Here is a 16,107-nt window from a genome sequence, read left to right as displayed (position 1 = left end):
ATAGCAGGGGTTGTAAAGCCATAACACATACATTTTTCCAACAGCAGACTATGATCGATAATGTCAAAAGCCGCACTGAAATCTAACAAAACAGCCCCCACAATCTTTTCATCATCCAGTTTTTCTCAGCCAAACATCAGTGATCAAGTGCCATGCTTGTTGAATGCCCTTCCCTATAAGCATGCTGGAAGTCTGGTTGCCAATTTGTTTACAGTAAAATAGCATTGTATCTGGTCAAACACAACTTTTTCAAAAGTTTATTAAGGGTTGGTAACAGGGCGATTGGTCTGCTACTTGAGCCAGTAAAGGGGGCGTTTACTCTTACTGTGTAGCAGAATTACTTTAGCTTCCCTCCAGTCCTGAGGGCACACTTTCTAGTAGGCTTAGATTGAAGATATGGCAAATAGGAGAGGCAATATCGTCCACTATTACCCTCAGTAATTTTCCATCCAAGTTTTCACTTCTTCCACATACACTTTACAGAAGAAACAATTGCAATGCTTGTCTTTCATAGTTTGATCAGTTATAGTTCGATGTATATTGTCAGCATTTGTTGCTGGCATGTCATGTCTAAGTTTGCTAAGAAATCATTAAAAGTAATTGTCAATATCAGTGGGTTTTGTGATGATTCAATGAATGATGGAGCTGAGTTTGCCTTTTTGCCCAACATTTCATCTAAGGTTCTGCAAAGCTTTTTACTATCATTCTTTATGTAATTTATCTTTGTTTCATAGTAAAGTTTCTTCTTTTTATTCAGTTTAGTCACATGACTTTTCATTTTGCAGACCTGCACAAGTCTCCTAGCCAGTTATGGAGGACTAAAAGTCTGCTGAACGTTCAATGCCAAGATTTCGGGAGGGCACAGGGCCAGATATTATGGGGTGTTTGTTGGTGTCAAGCAGAGACCCAATCAGTTCTTTAAAAAAATGTATTTCAACTTTTTATTCAGGAACTGAGACATTTCTCACCATTGAACTGCCCAATACAATGGCCAGAGAAGGAGATGGAGAAATCCACCCATTCCTACCCCTCACACAATTAGTTCAATCTTTCACGGGCCCACGAGAAGTAGGATAGCATACACCCTGTGCTCCCAGTGATAGGTCCAGACCTCCCACAGCAGGCAATGCCCTGTCAGATCCAGAGAGGGAAAGGAGCCGAACTCAATGCTGCTGCCTTCAGTTTCCACAACTTGTGACATGGGACCTGCGCTGATTGGAACAATCCTCTTGCTGATCTCCATCTACTACACTACAAGTTGGAGGAGGAGAAGCAGATGGAGACAACTTCGTTGGCAGACAAGTTCCAGGTAGCACAGGCCATTCGGATAGGGACAGATGACAAGGAAGGGATACATCCATCAGGCCCGAGCGGCGACCAGCCAAAGGGGTTGAGAACGAGAAAGTTACAAATATGTTTTCCCCATAAGTTTGTGCAGAATTGAAATTTGCTCTCTAAGGATAGCCACCTCATTTCTGTAATCCTCTGCAAGCAAACAATTGCCGCATTGGAACTCTGGATTGTCAACCCTTTCCCGAACAAGAGCGTAATTAACACAGCTTTTACAGCGCTGGAAGTGTTTGTTAGCTATTCCAGGTGAAGCGGGCTCCATTGCAACCTTGCTGGGTAGTTGGTCGCAGATGTTAACACAAACATGAAAAAAAAAAAAGTTTATAAACAACTGGCCGAAACAGCAGGTCGAGGCACAGGAGGCATCTGAGTTTGTGAATGTTTTAACAGAAATGTCAAGGTTATTTGGAGGTTTTTGAGTAACTTCCTTAAAACTTTCACTGAATGTTTCAATAAGACTTTTAAATGCACTGCTTTAATAACTGTTTTGAACTCGAAGCACAGATAGGACACATGGAAATTAATTTGCTTAGGCATTAGTATGCAAACACATATTTTTTTGTGACACAATGTCAGTGAGATGAAAAGCTATAGGCCCTGTTTCAGAAAACGGGTTTCGTGAAAACTCAGTGGACTCACAGTTGAAGGAAACTCTGGGGTTTCGGTTTCAGAAAGCAAATTCAGATGAACTCTGAGTCAGTGTTACTATGGCAACACACTCGGTAAAGTTAACCTGCTCACTGGCAGGTTGTCTTCAACTAACCCAGAGTTTCTCCTTTTTAGCTGAAGCCTGCAGACTGAAGAAGGTGTCAGACATGGCGTGTCCTTTTCTTGAAGAGCCAGTTGATATTGAAGCACAAATACTCCGCAGAGTAATGTGACTCTTGCACTGAAGCGTTTACTGTACACATTTGTGGTGTTCCCAAGTCACAGACCCACACGACTCAAAGAGTTCTAGGTATCAGTCTAAGCAATAATTTATTTAGTATGAAGCTTTGGGACTTGAAGCACTAATCAGTTAATTTGATATATTTTAGGGTTTCCCGGTGTGATTGGCTGCATAGATGGTACTCATATTCCTACCACAGCTCCTTCAGTAAATGAAGGAGATTATGTGAATAGGAAGTCTTTCCACATCATTAATGTGCAGGTAGGCCTCAATAGTAGCCTTAAGTATTCCAAATGAAATATACTTCACAATACAGCTACTACAACTAATTAGTGTTCTGCACTGTGAAGATCATATGTGATGCAGCCTATATCATCAGCAATGTGGAAGCAAAGTGGCCTGGGTATGACTCACACATTTTTGTGAGTGTACACTGACCGCTAGATTTGCCCATGGTGAGTTATACATCTGTTTCCTATTATAATCAATATTTTGTTTCCTCCTATTGCAACTGAAAATGTAAACTTGTATGATCATAGGAGAGTTTGATGGTTACCTGCTCAGTGACAGAGGGTACCCCTGCCAGCCCTTTTCCTGACCCCTTACCCTGATCCTGAGCCCATCCCGCAGCAACGTTATAACTTGGCTCACTGCAGGACACGAGCCAGGGTAGAGATGACCATTGGGATGCTCAAGGCCCAGTTCCAGTTCCTTCGTAGGCTCAGGGTCACCCCACTAGCCTGTTCAACCTCTCTTTCGCATAGTCTGAGATTCCCAAAGACTGGAAAGCAGCTGCGGTCATCCCCCTCTTCAAAGGGGGGGGACACTCTTGACCCAAACTGCTACAGACCTATATCTATCCTACCCTGCCTTTCTAAGGTCTTCGAAAGCCAAGTCAACAAACAGATTACCGACCATTTCGAATCCCACCATACCTTCTCCGCTATGCAATCTGGTTTCAGAACTGGTCATGGGTGCACCTCAGCCACGCTCAAGGTCCTAAACGATATCTTAAACGCCATCGATAAGAAACAATACTGTGCAGCTGTATTTATTGACCTGGCCAAGGCTTTCGACTCTGTCAATCACCACATCCTCATCAGCAGACTCGATAGCCTTGGTTTCTCAAATGATTGCCTCGCCTGGTTCACAAACTATTTCTCTGATAGAGTTCAGTGTGTCAAATCGGAGGGCCTGTTGTCCGGGCCTCTGGCAGTCTCTATGGGGGTGCCACAGGGTTCAATTCTTGGACCGACTCTCTTCTCTGTATACATCAATGATGTCGCTCTTGCTGCTGGGGAGTCTCTGATCCACCTCTACGCAGACGACACCATTCTGTATACTTCTGGCCCTTCTTTGGACTCTGTTAACAACCCTCCAGACGAGCTTCAATGCCATACAACTCTCCTTGTGTGGCCTCCAATTGCTCTTAAATACAAGTAAAACTAAATGCATGCTCTTCAACCGATCGCTGCCTGCACCTGCCCGCCCGTCCAACATCGCTACTCTGGACGGTTCTGTCTTAGAATATGTGGACAACTACAAATACCTAGGTGTCTGGTTAGACTAAACTCTCCTTCCAGACTCACATCAAACATCTCCAATCCAAAGTAAAATCTAGAATTGGCTTCCTATTTCGCAACAAAGCCTCCTTCACTCATGCTGCCAAACATACCCTTTTAAAACTGACCATCCTACCAATCCTCGACGACGTCATTTACAAAATAGCCTCCAATACCCTACTCAATAAATTGGATGCAGTCTATCACATTGCCATCTGTTTTGTCACCAAAGCCCCATATACTACCCACCACTGCGACCTGTACGCTCTCGTTGGCTGGCCCTCGCTTCATACTCGTCGCCAAACCCACTGGCTCCAGGTCATCTACAAGACCCTGCTAGGTAAAGTCCCCCCTTATCTCAGCTCGCTGGTCACCATAGCATCTCCCACCTGTAGCACACGCTCCTGCAGGTATATCTCTCTGGTCACCCCCAAAACCAATTCTTACTTTGGCCGCCTTGCCTTCCAGTGCTCTGCTGCCAATGACTGGAACGAACTGCAAAAAAAATCTCTGAAACTGGAAACGCTTATCCCGCTCACTAGCTTTAAGCACCAGCTGTCAGAGCAGCTCACATATTACGGCACCTGTACATAGCCCAAACTACTACCTCTCCCCTACTGTATTTATTTAGCTCCTTTGCACCCCCATTATTTCTCTACTTTGCACATTCTCCCACTGCAAATCTACCATTCCAGTGTTTATTTTTTTACTTGCTATATTGTATCTACTTCGCCACCATGGCCTTTTTTTGCCTTTACCTCCCTTATCTCACCTCATTTGCTCACATTGTATATATATACTCAAATTTTCTACTGTATGTTTGTTTTATGCCATGTGTAACTTGTGTCAAACTGCTTTGCTTTATCTTGGCCAGGTCGCAATTGTAAATGAGAACTTGTTCTCAACTTGCCTACCTGGTTAAATACAGGTGAAATAAAATAATACATTTAAAAAAGGGTGTGTGACATGTTGTGGAGAATCACACATTAGAGAACAAGGTCCTACTCAGTGAATGATCCTGACCACCCCGCTGACGCACGAGATGGAAGAGCAGTCAGAGGCACAATATGCTGCCATCATTTCTGATTGACCCATCACCTCCCCAGTGTCAAATAAAGACAGTATTCCTTTTTATGAAGTCTTCTTTATTTTCTGCAAGTACAAATGCAGGACAGTAGTTAATATGTTTTATGTTGTTCAAACATAAAACTGATTTTCCAGCAGTTGTATTTCTATTTTTATCTTTTGCATCTGCAGCCTTGTGGTCAATTTCTAGATTTCATTTTTCAATTTGTTTCTCTAAGTACACCTTGCACAGTGGTTTCACACGGAGCTATAGGAACACAAAAAAATGACATTAAGTTTCACAGTGCCAGGTCTACTTGGGTTCATTGTAAGTCATGGGCCAATGCTGAACAACATCTTACTGAGGTAAGTTGAACCATGGAGGTGGATGGACCCTCTTCCTCATTGTAATTTACAGAATTGCTCTGTTAGAGAAAAATAAGGTGCAAGTTCAACTATGGTAGAACACTATCAACAGTTAGCTGTTATTTAAGGTGTAAACCTCAATAGGCCTCACTGTATTTTCCCCCTCTTTGTTGCAGCTGACAAGGTGTCTTCATCATCCTCCTGTAATGAAAATGAACCATTTTGGGGTTGTACTATAACCCATTATCTTCTGACCCCTCCTGTCTCAGCCTCCAGTATTTATGCTGCAGTAGTTTATGTGTCGGGGGGCTAGGGTCAGTTTGTTATATCTGGAGTACTTCTCCTGTCCTATTCGGTGTCCTGTGTGAATCTAAGTGTGCGTTCTCTAATTCTCTCCTCTGCTTCTTTCTCTCTCTCGGAGGACCTGAGCCCTAGGACCATGCCCCAGGACTACCTGACATGATGACTCCTTGCTGTCCCCAGTCCACCTGGCCGTGCTGCTGCTCCAGTTTCAACAGTTCTGCCTTATTATTATTCGACCATGCTGGTCATTTATGAACATTTTAACATCTTGGCCATGTTCTGTTATAATCTCCACCCGGCACAGCCAGAAGAGGACTGGCCACCCCACATAGCCTGGTTCCTCTCTAGGTTTCTTCCTAGGTTTTGGCCTTTCTAGGGAGTTTTTCCTAGCCACCGTGCTTCTACACCTGCATTGCTTGCTGTTTGGGATTTTAGGCTGGGTTTCTGTACAGCACTTTGAGGTATCAGCTGATGTACGAAGGGCTATATAAATACATTTTATTTTATTTTGATTTGATTATGAAAAATCTGGGGAGTATTAAGAGTACTTAAAACTGCATGGAGGTCAGTTACGGCAGAAGGCTCCAGACATTACACCATCAGTAACTGGTAGATGATTAGACAGTTAAATAATAACTTTACCCAGAAGTGCCCCACCTAATTTGAATTTAGTTTTTACAACAGTGTGCAGGCCACATCAATTTTTCAAATATGTAACACTGAGTCACCTTAAAATGGATTATGATATCTGAAGGACAACTAAGAATCTGAAAAAGTAACAGCAGTCAATTACAAAGAATTGTACCGATACAAGAAACTCAGTGTGTCAAGTTGTCAAAGATGGGTGGGAGCGTCACTGAGGTAACACTGGCAAAAGGATGAATGTACATATACCGTTAATTTGAATAACTAACCTTCTATGTAGGCCTTTCTAGGGGGTGGTTGGGTCAGATGAGCTTCCTCTAGAGATGCCTTCAGCAATAGGTCACCCACTGTTTTGATTGAGGGCCCCCACTGGTTTTTCATCCCTCAGACTTTTTTGTATTGGCTATAATGGAGGTCAAATCTGTCCAGTAATCACACATTTGGAGACATATATGTATAAAAGGCATTTAGGTGTTACTTTTAACTAGACAATATTAAATACTTGGTGTTGGGATGGCTGAAAATGTCACTTTTTTTGCTTAGAAAATTTCACTAACTACTTAAATATATCACATGTTGAATGTAATCTCTAAATGCTGTTTAATTCGGTAGGCTAGGCTAAACATCAATTGCTTGTAATGAAATTACACCTTACCTGTTTGAAGGAAATTTTTATATTTCATATTCAGTTGCTGCCAAGTACATTTTGTGCCTGTTGGGTTGCACCTGCATAAATGTTAACACACACACACTATAAATGTTGAATAAGTGGAACACTCGAGATAAAAAAAAAATCAATGAACACTCCACGCCAGCTCACATTCTTTTTCTGCTGCTACTGTATTGTTTTTTTCTTAAATATATACTCATATTCCGCATACACATTCATTAATATATTCAAGCTTCAATGCCATACAACTCTCCTTCCGCGGCCTCAAATTGCTCTTAAATACAAGTAAAACTAAATGCATGCTCTTCAACCAATCTCTACCTGCACCTACCTGCCTGTCCAACATCACTACTCTGGACGGCTCTGACTTAGATTACGTGGACAACTACAAATACTTAGGTGTCTGGTTAGACTGTAAACTCTCCTTCCAGACCCATATCAAACATCTCCAATCCAAAGTTAAATCTAGAATTGGCTTCCTATTTCGCAACAAAGCATCCTTCACTCATGCTGCCAAACATACCCTTGTAAAACTGACCATCCTACCAATCCTCGACTTTGGCGATGTCATTTACAAAATAGCCTCCAATACCCTACTCAACAAATTGGATCCCCATATACTACCCACCATTGGGACCTGTACGCTCTCGTTGGCTGGCCCTCGCTTCATACTCGTCGCCAAACCCACTGGCTCCATGTCATCTACAAGACCCTGCTAGGTAAAGTCCCCCCTTATCTCAGCTCGCTGGTCACCATAGCATCTCCCACCTGTAGCACACGCTCCAGCAGGTATATCTCTCTAGTCAACCCCAAAACCAATTCTTTCTTTGGCCGCCTCTCCTTCCAGTTCTCTGCTGCCAATGACTGGAACGAACTACAAAAATCTCTGAAACTGGAAACACTTATCTCCCTCACTAGCTTTAAGCACCAACTGTCAGAGCAGCTCACAGATTACTGCACCTGTACATAGCCCACCTATAATTTAGCCCAAACAACTACCTCTTTCCCAACTGTATTTTAATTATTTATCTTGCTCCTTTGCACCCCATTATTCTTATTTCTACTTTGCACATTCTTCCATTGCAAAACTACCATTCCAGTGTTTTACTTGCTATATTGTATTTACTTTGCCACCATGGCCTTTTTGCCTTTACCTTCCTTCTCACCTCATTTGCTCACATCGTATATAGACTTGTTTATACTGTATTATTGACTGTATGTTTGTTTTACTCCATGTGTAACTCTGTGTCGTTGTATCTGTCGAACTGCTTTGCTTTATCTTGGCCAGGTCGCAATTGTAAATGAGAACTTGTTCTCAAATTGCCTACCTGGTTAAATAAAGGTGAAATAAAAAAATTAAAATATATAACTCCACTGGGGAGAAGGAGGTTTGAGCCCTTTTCTCTCCTGTTTCCATGATGAATCATGTTATCTGCGTTCTATTGACCAGGGTGTTTTATCTCCTCATGCGTGTACTTTACTCAGGGTTAACTTAACTCAGAGTTGATTGAACTAATTGTTATCACCTGTTCTGATACTGAAAACTCTTGAGTTTGACAGCTCAGAGTTAGTCAACACAGAGTTCAGGTTTAAACCTGCTTTCTGAAACAGGGCTCTGATCTTCTGTTGTCTATCGATGGAACTAGTCCACTGCAACACCAGGATGGAGCTAGCATACGCATAGAAAACTGTTCATTAGTCTATTCAAACAGACCCCATTTCAAAGGAAACAAGCACTCATTAATATCAGATGTGGCCAATTTAAGTGTGATCACACCCGAACACACTTAAAGCTACAATCACTTTTTGTGCGACCTGACCAAATTCGCATAGCAATGTGTATTAAAAATGTGTGATCTGTCATCGAAAGCCAGTCTTAGAAGTGGTAGATCTGTTCTATGTAAGCAATTGCATGCTTAAATTTAGCTTTTTAGTCTTTTACTTTCAGTTTTGAACTCCAGCTTCAAACAGCTAAAAATACAATATGTTTGGTTATGGAAAATATATTTCACAGCGGTTTAGATGGTACAATGATCCTCTACACAATCACTGCTTGTTTTGTCACATAAACTATTAGAATTTTAGAAACCTGGAAATGGCAGGGTGATTTCTGCATGGTATATGGTATTTTTACCTAGATAGAGGATAGAGAGAGTTTTGTTGAACCTGAGAATGAAATGTATCTGCCCTTAAATTATTTTTTAGAACGTTCTTTGAACGTTACTATTGTTTTCTTGTCTTCTGAGAACGGAATTTATGTTTTTAAATAATATTCTTAGAATGTTCTCTGAATGTTACTCAAGTTTTCTGAAATTCCCACAGAAGAATGTTCTCTGAACATTTTGAGAGCATGACTATATATTGAATCATGAGGAAACCAGTAGAAAAAGTTTTGCAGAAGTACTAACATTCCCACAGAAGAACGTTTCTTAACATCTGAATGCAAAATAACCATAGGACAAACACACTCTCACCAAGCTCTAAGAAACATATGGTTCTCAGAATGTTATGTGCTTGCTGGTTATGGTTCATGTGATATGAGGGATGATGGTCTTTACAAAAATCAGTAACATTGCTATCATGCTTTATGGCAGTTGTATCTGTTCAGCTTGAGGATTCTTTTTTGAATTTGCATTGATATTGTGTTCGTCATCTTTCCTTAAAAAAAGCTGCCATCTTAGTGAGTTTCTCTTTCATTGTTTTTGACAATTTGAGCTTCCCCATTCACTTTGACCATGCCTGAGTGGATGTTTCCCGATTTGACTAACAAAGCATAAATGTAATGTAGTCATGGGAACCGGGAAGCTGCTGCCTGTGCCTCTGTGTGTCATCTCATTTAACCCGTGCTTTGATCTGATAGTACTGCAAACTCCCCCTCTAGTCATCCTTCTAATGACCATGTCAATACACATTAGCTAAATGTCTGAGTACCATGTCGTTTAGGTTATGGCCATCCACTTAATTACGTAGGCCTGAACATTAGGCATCAAAAACATGCTCTATCTAAAAAAATGTATTTGACAAACCCTGCTGTTGAGGTTCAGACACCACATTTTCAGTCCTCAATGTCTGACGTGATTATGTTTACTGCCATCATCTAGACAATGTTTTGTTTCAAATAACCCCTCAGCAGCAACTAGGCTAGTCCACCATACTTTCTCAGACACTGGGCTGTTTTATCAATTTAACTTTAGAGTGCTGTAGATCTGTAGAAGCATAGAGGAGCTAAAAGGCCAAGTGTGATTAATTTTGACAGGAAGTGCAGGCCAGGTGGGAGGTGACATCGAATACCTTTCTCACTCGCTCGGCGGGATGTGATTGGCCTAGTGGCATACACTGTGCGACGGCCACATGCTAAGTTGGAGGAAGTTGCCTCAAGACATTGATCTTAGGGCAGTTTTGTGTCTTTCTCCCAAATGGTTAAGAATAGGATTTGGGTAGGTAAGCTGTTCTTTAATCTGCAACTTTTACCCGGAGTGACAGGCTTCAGAAGTGGGCGGTGGCCTCCTGTGGCGCTCCTCTCACCACTTCCTGTTGTGCCCTCTGGGTTTCTGTCTACCATGACCTTTCTTCCCACCACCACAATGTTGCTGCTCTGTCTGAGAGCTACTGACACACATACAGCATTAAGCATGTCTTGGTGTCACCACTCTTTTCATTGCTAAAGGTTCATTGCTAAAGGTTTTCTCTCTCTTTGACTCAATTTCTCTGTATCCCTCGTTCTCTCATTCCCCCTCAGAGAGAGAGAGAGCGAGAGAGAGTAAGTACTGGGTGACATTTTTTGGATAAATGTCTTTTGGTCTGATGAAACAAAAATAGAACTGTTTGGCCATGATGACCATCGTTATTTTTGGAGGAAAAAGGGGGGTGCTTGCAAGCCGAAGAACACCATCCCAACCCTGATGCACGGGGGTGGCATCATCATGTTGGGGGGTGCTTTGCTGCAGGAGGGACTGGTGCACTTTACAAAATAGATGGCATCAAGAGGATGGAAAATTATGTGGCTATATTAAAGCAACATTTCAAGACATCAGTCAGGAAATTAAAGCTTGTTCGCAAATGGGTCTTCCAAATGGACAATGACTCCAAGCATACTTCCAAAATTGTGGTAAAATGGCTTAAAGACAACAAAGTCAATGTATTGGAGTGGCCATCACAAAGACCTGACCTCAATCCTATAGAACATTTGTGGGCAGAACTGAAAAGCGTGTGCGAGCAAGGAGGCCTATAAACCTGACTCAGCTACATAAGCTCAGGAGGAATGGGCCAAAATTCCCCAAATGTATTGTGGGATGCTTGTGGAAGGCTACCTGAAATGTTTGACTCAAGTTAAACAATTTAAAGGCAATGCTACCAAGTGCTGTCTCGTCCCCTGCCGTCTAACCCCCTGGAGTCTAGTCCCCTGCTGTCTAGCCCCCTGCTGTCTCGTCCCCTGCTGTCTCGTCCCCTGCTGTCTAGCCCTCTGCTGTCTAGCCCCCTGCTGTCTCGTCCCCTGCTGCCTCGCCCCCTGCTGTCTAGTCCACTGCTGTCTAGCCCCCTGCTGCCTCGTTTCCTGCTTTCTAGCCCCCTGCTGTCTCGCCCACTGTTGTCTAGCCCCCTGCTGTCTCATCCCCTGCTGTCTCGTCCCCTGCTGTCTAGCCCCCTGCTGTCTAGCCCCCTGCTGTCTAGCCCCCTGCTGTATAGCCCCCTGCTGTCTCGGCCCCTGCTGTCTCGTCCCCTGGAGTCTAGTCGCCTGCTGTCTCGCCCCCTGCTGTCTCGTCCCCTGCTGTCTCGTCCCCTGCTGTCTCGCCACCTATTGTCTAGCCCCCTGCTGTCTAGCCCACTGCTGTCTAGCCCCCTGCTGTCTCGTTTCCTGCTGTCTAGCCCAGTGCTAGCACCCTGCTGTCTAGCCCAGTGCTAGTCCCCTGCTGTCTAGCCCCCTGTTTTCTAGCCCCCTGAGTTCTCCCCCCTGCTGTATAGCCCCCTGAGTTCTAGCCCCCTGCTGTCTCCCAGTGCTGTCTAGCCCCCTGCTGTCTATCCCCCTGCTTTCTCCCAGTGCTGTCTAGCCCCCTGCTGTCTCACCTCCTGTTGTCTATCCCAATGTGTCTACCCCCCTTCTGTATCCCAGTGCTGTCTAGCCCTCTGCTGTCTCACCCCCTGCTGCCTCACCACCTGCTGTCTCACCCACTGCTGTCTTGCCCTCTGCCGACTCGCCCCCTACCGTCTTGCCCCCTGCCGTCCCGCCCCTGCTGTCTAGCCCGCTGCTGTCTCGCCCCCTATTGTCGAGCCCCCTGCTCTCTGGCCCCCTGCTGTCTCGCCCCCTGTTGTCCAGCCCCCTGCTGTCTCGTCCCCTGTTGTTTAGCCCCCTGCTGTCTCGCACCCTGCTGTCTCGCCCCCTGTTGTCTCGTCCCCTGTTGTCTAGCCCCTTGCTGTCTCGCCCCCTGCTGTCTCGTCCCCTGTTGTCTAGTCCCCTGCTGTCTCGTCCCCTGTTGTCTAGCCCCCTGCTGTCTCGCACCCTGCTGTCTCACCCCCTGCTGTCTCACCCCCTGCTGTCTCGTCCCCTGCTGTCTCGTCCCCTGCTGTCTCGTCCCCTGCTGTCTATCCCCTGCTGTCTCACCCCCTGCTGTCTCGTCCCCTGCTGTCTCGTCCCCTGCTGTCTCGTCCCCTGCTGTCTATCCCCTGCTGTCTCTTCCACCTGCTGTCTCGTGCCCTGCTGTCTCGTCCCCAGCTGTCTTGTCCTTTGCTTTCTCGTCCCCTGCTGTCTTGTCCCCTGCTGTCTCTTCCCCTGCTGTCTCGTCCCCTGCTGTCTCGTCCCCTGCTGTCTCACCCCCTGCTGTCTCACCCCTGCTGTCTCTCCCCCTGCTGTCTATCCCCCTGCTGTCTTTCCCCCTGCTGTCTATCCCCCTGCTGTCTATCCCCCTGCTGTCGAATCCCCTGCTGTCTCGTCCCCTGCTGTCTCATCCCCTGCTATCTAGCCCCCTGCTGTCTCGTTTCCTGCTGTCTAGCCCAGGGGCTGTCTATCCCCCTGCTGTCTCACCCCCTGTTGTCTCACCCACTGCTGTCTATCCCCCTGCTGTCTCACCCCCTGCTGTCTAACCCCCTGCTGTCTCGTCCCAAGCTGTCTCACCCCTGCTGTCTCACCCCCTGCTGTCTATCCCCCTGCTGTCTATCCCCCTGCTGTCTCACCCCCTGCTGTCTCACCCCCTGCTGTCTATCCCCCTGCTGTCTATCCCCCTGCTGTCTATCCCCCTGCTGTCGAATCCCCTGCTGTCGAATCCCCTGCTGTCTATCCCCCTGCTGTCTATCCCCCTGCTGTCTATCCCCCTGCTGTCTATCCCCCTGCTGTCTCACCCCCTGCTGTCTCACCCCCTGCTGTCTATCCCCCTGCTGTCTATCCCCCTGCTGTCTATCCCCCTGCTGTCGAATCCCCTGCTGTCGAATCCCCTGCTGTCTTGTCCCCTGCTGTCTCATCCCCTGCTATCTAGCCCCCTGCTGTCTAGCCCCCTGCTGTCTCGCCCACTGCTGTCTCGCCCTCTGGTGTCTCCCCCCCTGCTGTCTAGTCCCTTGCTGTCTCGCCCCCTGCTGTCTACCCCCCTGCTTTCTAGCCCCCTACTGTCTCGCCCCCTGCTGTCTCACCCACTGCGCTCTAGCCCCCTGCTGTCTCGCCCACTGCTGTCTAGCTCCCTGCTGTCTCGCCCACTGCTGTCTAAGCCCCCTGCTGTCTAGCCCCCTGCTGTCTCGCCCCCTGCTGTCTAGCCCCTGCTGTCTAGCCCCCTGCTGTCTCGCCCCCTGCTGTCTACCCCCTGCTTTCTAGCCCCCTGCTGTCTCGCCCCCTGCTTGCTGATCTAATGCTGATACCATCCACTTATTTTCTTCTACTCCCATTCCTCTGAAAGACTGCTAGCGTGGGAAATGGCTCCAGACACGGCCACTGAGAGGGTTTGGACGTTCACGGCCACCTTCTCCTCCCATGGGTCAACTAGGGAGCCCTGAATGTGTTCATGAGTAAAGAAGGCATCGGTTTTGTCTTCCCTCTGTAACACAGAAGGCCAGTGAACTGTAAACCCGACAGCTTGATTTGACAAGCCCCCATGTTGAAGCCAGACAAGTTTCTGATGCACGCACGCACACACGTACACACGCACAACAAATAGATGCTTTAATGGACAACAAAGCCCCATGTGTTTGTGGCTTGCGCTTTGGCTAATGCTCCAGCAAACATGGTGAGACCTGGCAGCCCCCAGGCCACCATGTGTAGTTTGGCCTGGTTTGGTGGTGTAATCTGGGGTAGCATAATCAGGATTTCCTATACCTGTGCCTATGTGGTTGTGTCCTGTAGAGCTTCCCAGGTTGAAGATAATTAGATTCCAGTCAGGATCTGGCTAATCACCTTTCCCTGGAAGACAGACTGTGTGGAAGAGGACCAACACCTGCTGAGAAGTGGAGAACTCTCCACTCATTCTCACTGATGGATAGAGGAACTCATGAGTTAAAACCTGGAAGGGGTTAGTAGAGACTGAGAGAGCAGGGTGGTTGGATTCTGACAGGCAGCCAGAGGGTATGTGAAGGAGTGCGAGGGCAGACAGAGTTACCGTTCTGCTCTGTTTCACAGGAACTGGGTTGTCAGATGTGAATGGGTACTGATTTGAGAGTAGCAGGAGCTTGACAGTGTAGAGATTTTATCATTCATATTCAACACTGTATCAGAAGGCTTCATTCAGCAGACCTCTCCATTAAAGACATTTTGAAGCACCATTCAAGGTTGATTTCCATGGAATGGTCTCAATAGTAGCTACTACCAAGCAAAACATCCCTGGGATGATCCAGCTGGTGCATGGCAGAACTCAGTTAAGACTGGCAACATTCTGACATTCATCATACACTCTCTGGCATGTCTCTGACATCCTTCATGTCTGTTTTAAGTGCCTAGGTAAGTGGTGGACATCTGAAGGGGAATCCTCTATACACACATTGACACATCGTCTCCAAGCCTCTGGACCACTGCCCTTGCCTTATCCTCTCTAAATGAATGGGGGGCACCGGCACCAGGACTCTGAATAATTCAGTCCATTAGCATAACACTTTAACAGAGACTGAGTGACGCACGAGGGTTGGCGTGAGAGAGGGTTTTTAGGGAGGAAACGACTTGGTTCTTCAACATTACTGTCCAGGGACCTATAAAAACGTGCCATGTCCAATGTTAACCGCCTGCTTAAAAATAAATGCTATGTGCACTTTCGATTACAGAATGAAGGAGTGCTATGAAACTTTAATCAGTAGGCTAGTCCTCCACCGACAAATGCATATGGATGAGTTCCTTCAATGTGTGTGCTGAAGAAGATCGTGCAAGGACAGATGGACATGTTCCAAAAGCCACTCTCACGCATGCGCGTGCGCACACACACACAAACACACACACACAATGGCTCTCCGTCATGCATCCATAGCATTACATCTTACCTTCACATCCTGTTTGATCATTTTTATCTTCATTGTTCATTGCCAAGACTGCTTATGTTACCTAGTGAAAGCAGAAAAGTATACTCAGTTAATACTCTACTACTGTATTCTCTACTACTGTACTCTCTACAAAACTCCACTACTGTATTCTCTACAACACTTTACTACTGTACTCTACTACTGTATTCTCTACTACTGTACTCTACTACTGAACTCGACTACTGTACCTTCTACTACTGTACTCTCTAGTACACTCTACTACTGTTCGCTCTTCTACACCCTACTACTGTATTCTACTACTGTACTCTCTACTACACTCTACTACTGTACTCTTTAGTACACCCAACTACTCTACTCTCCACTACTGTATTCTACTACTGTACTCTCTACTACAGTACTCTACTACTCTACTCTCTACTACACTCTACTACTGTATTCTACTACTGTACTCTCTGCTACTGTATTCTCTACAACACTTTACTACTGTACTCTCTACTACACTTCACTACTGTATTCTCTACTACTGTATTCTCTACTACTGTACTCTACTACTGTACTCCCTACTACTGTACTATACTACTGTAATATACTACTGTACACTCTACTACTGTAATCACTACTATACTATTCTACTGTACTCTCTAATACTGTACTCTACTGCACTCTACTACTGTACCTGCTACTACTGTGCTCTCTTCTATACTCTACTACTGTATTCTACTACTGTACTCTCTACTACACTCTACTACTGTATTCTACTACTGTACTCTCTACTACTGTACTCTCTAGTACACTCAACTACTCTACTTTCCACTACT

The sequence above is a fragment of the Oncorhynchus keta genome, chromosome 14 (genome assembly GCF_023373465.1).
Source record: "Oncorhynchus keta strain PuntledgeMale-10-30-2019 chromosome 14, Oket_V2, whole genome shotgun sequence".
Taxonomy (NCBI): domain Eukaryota; kingdom Metazoa; phylum Chordata; class Actinopteri; order Salmoniformes; family Salmonidae; genus Oncorhynchus; species Oncorhynchus keta.
Note: the sequence above shows the minus strand (reverse complement) of the source record.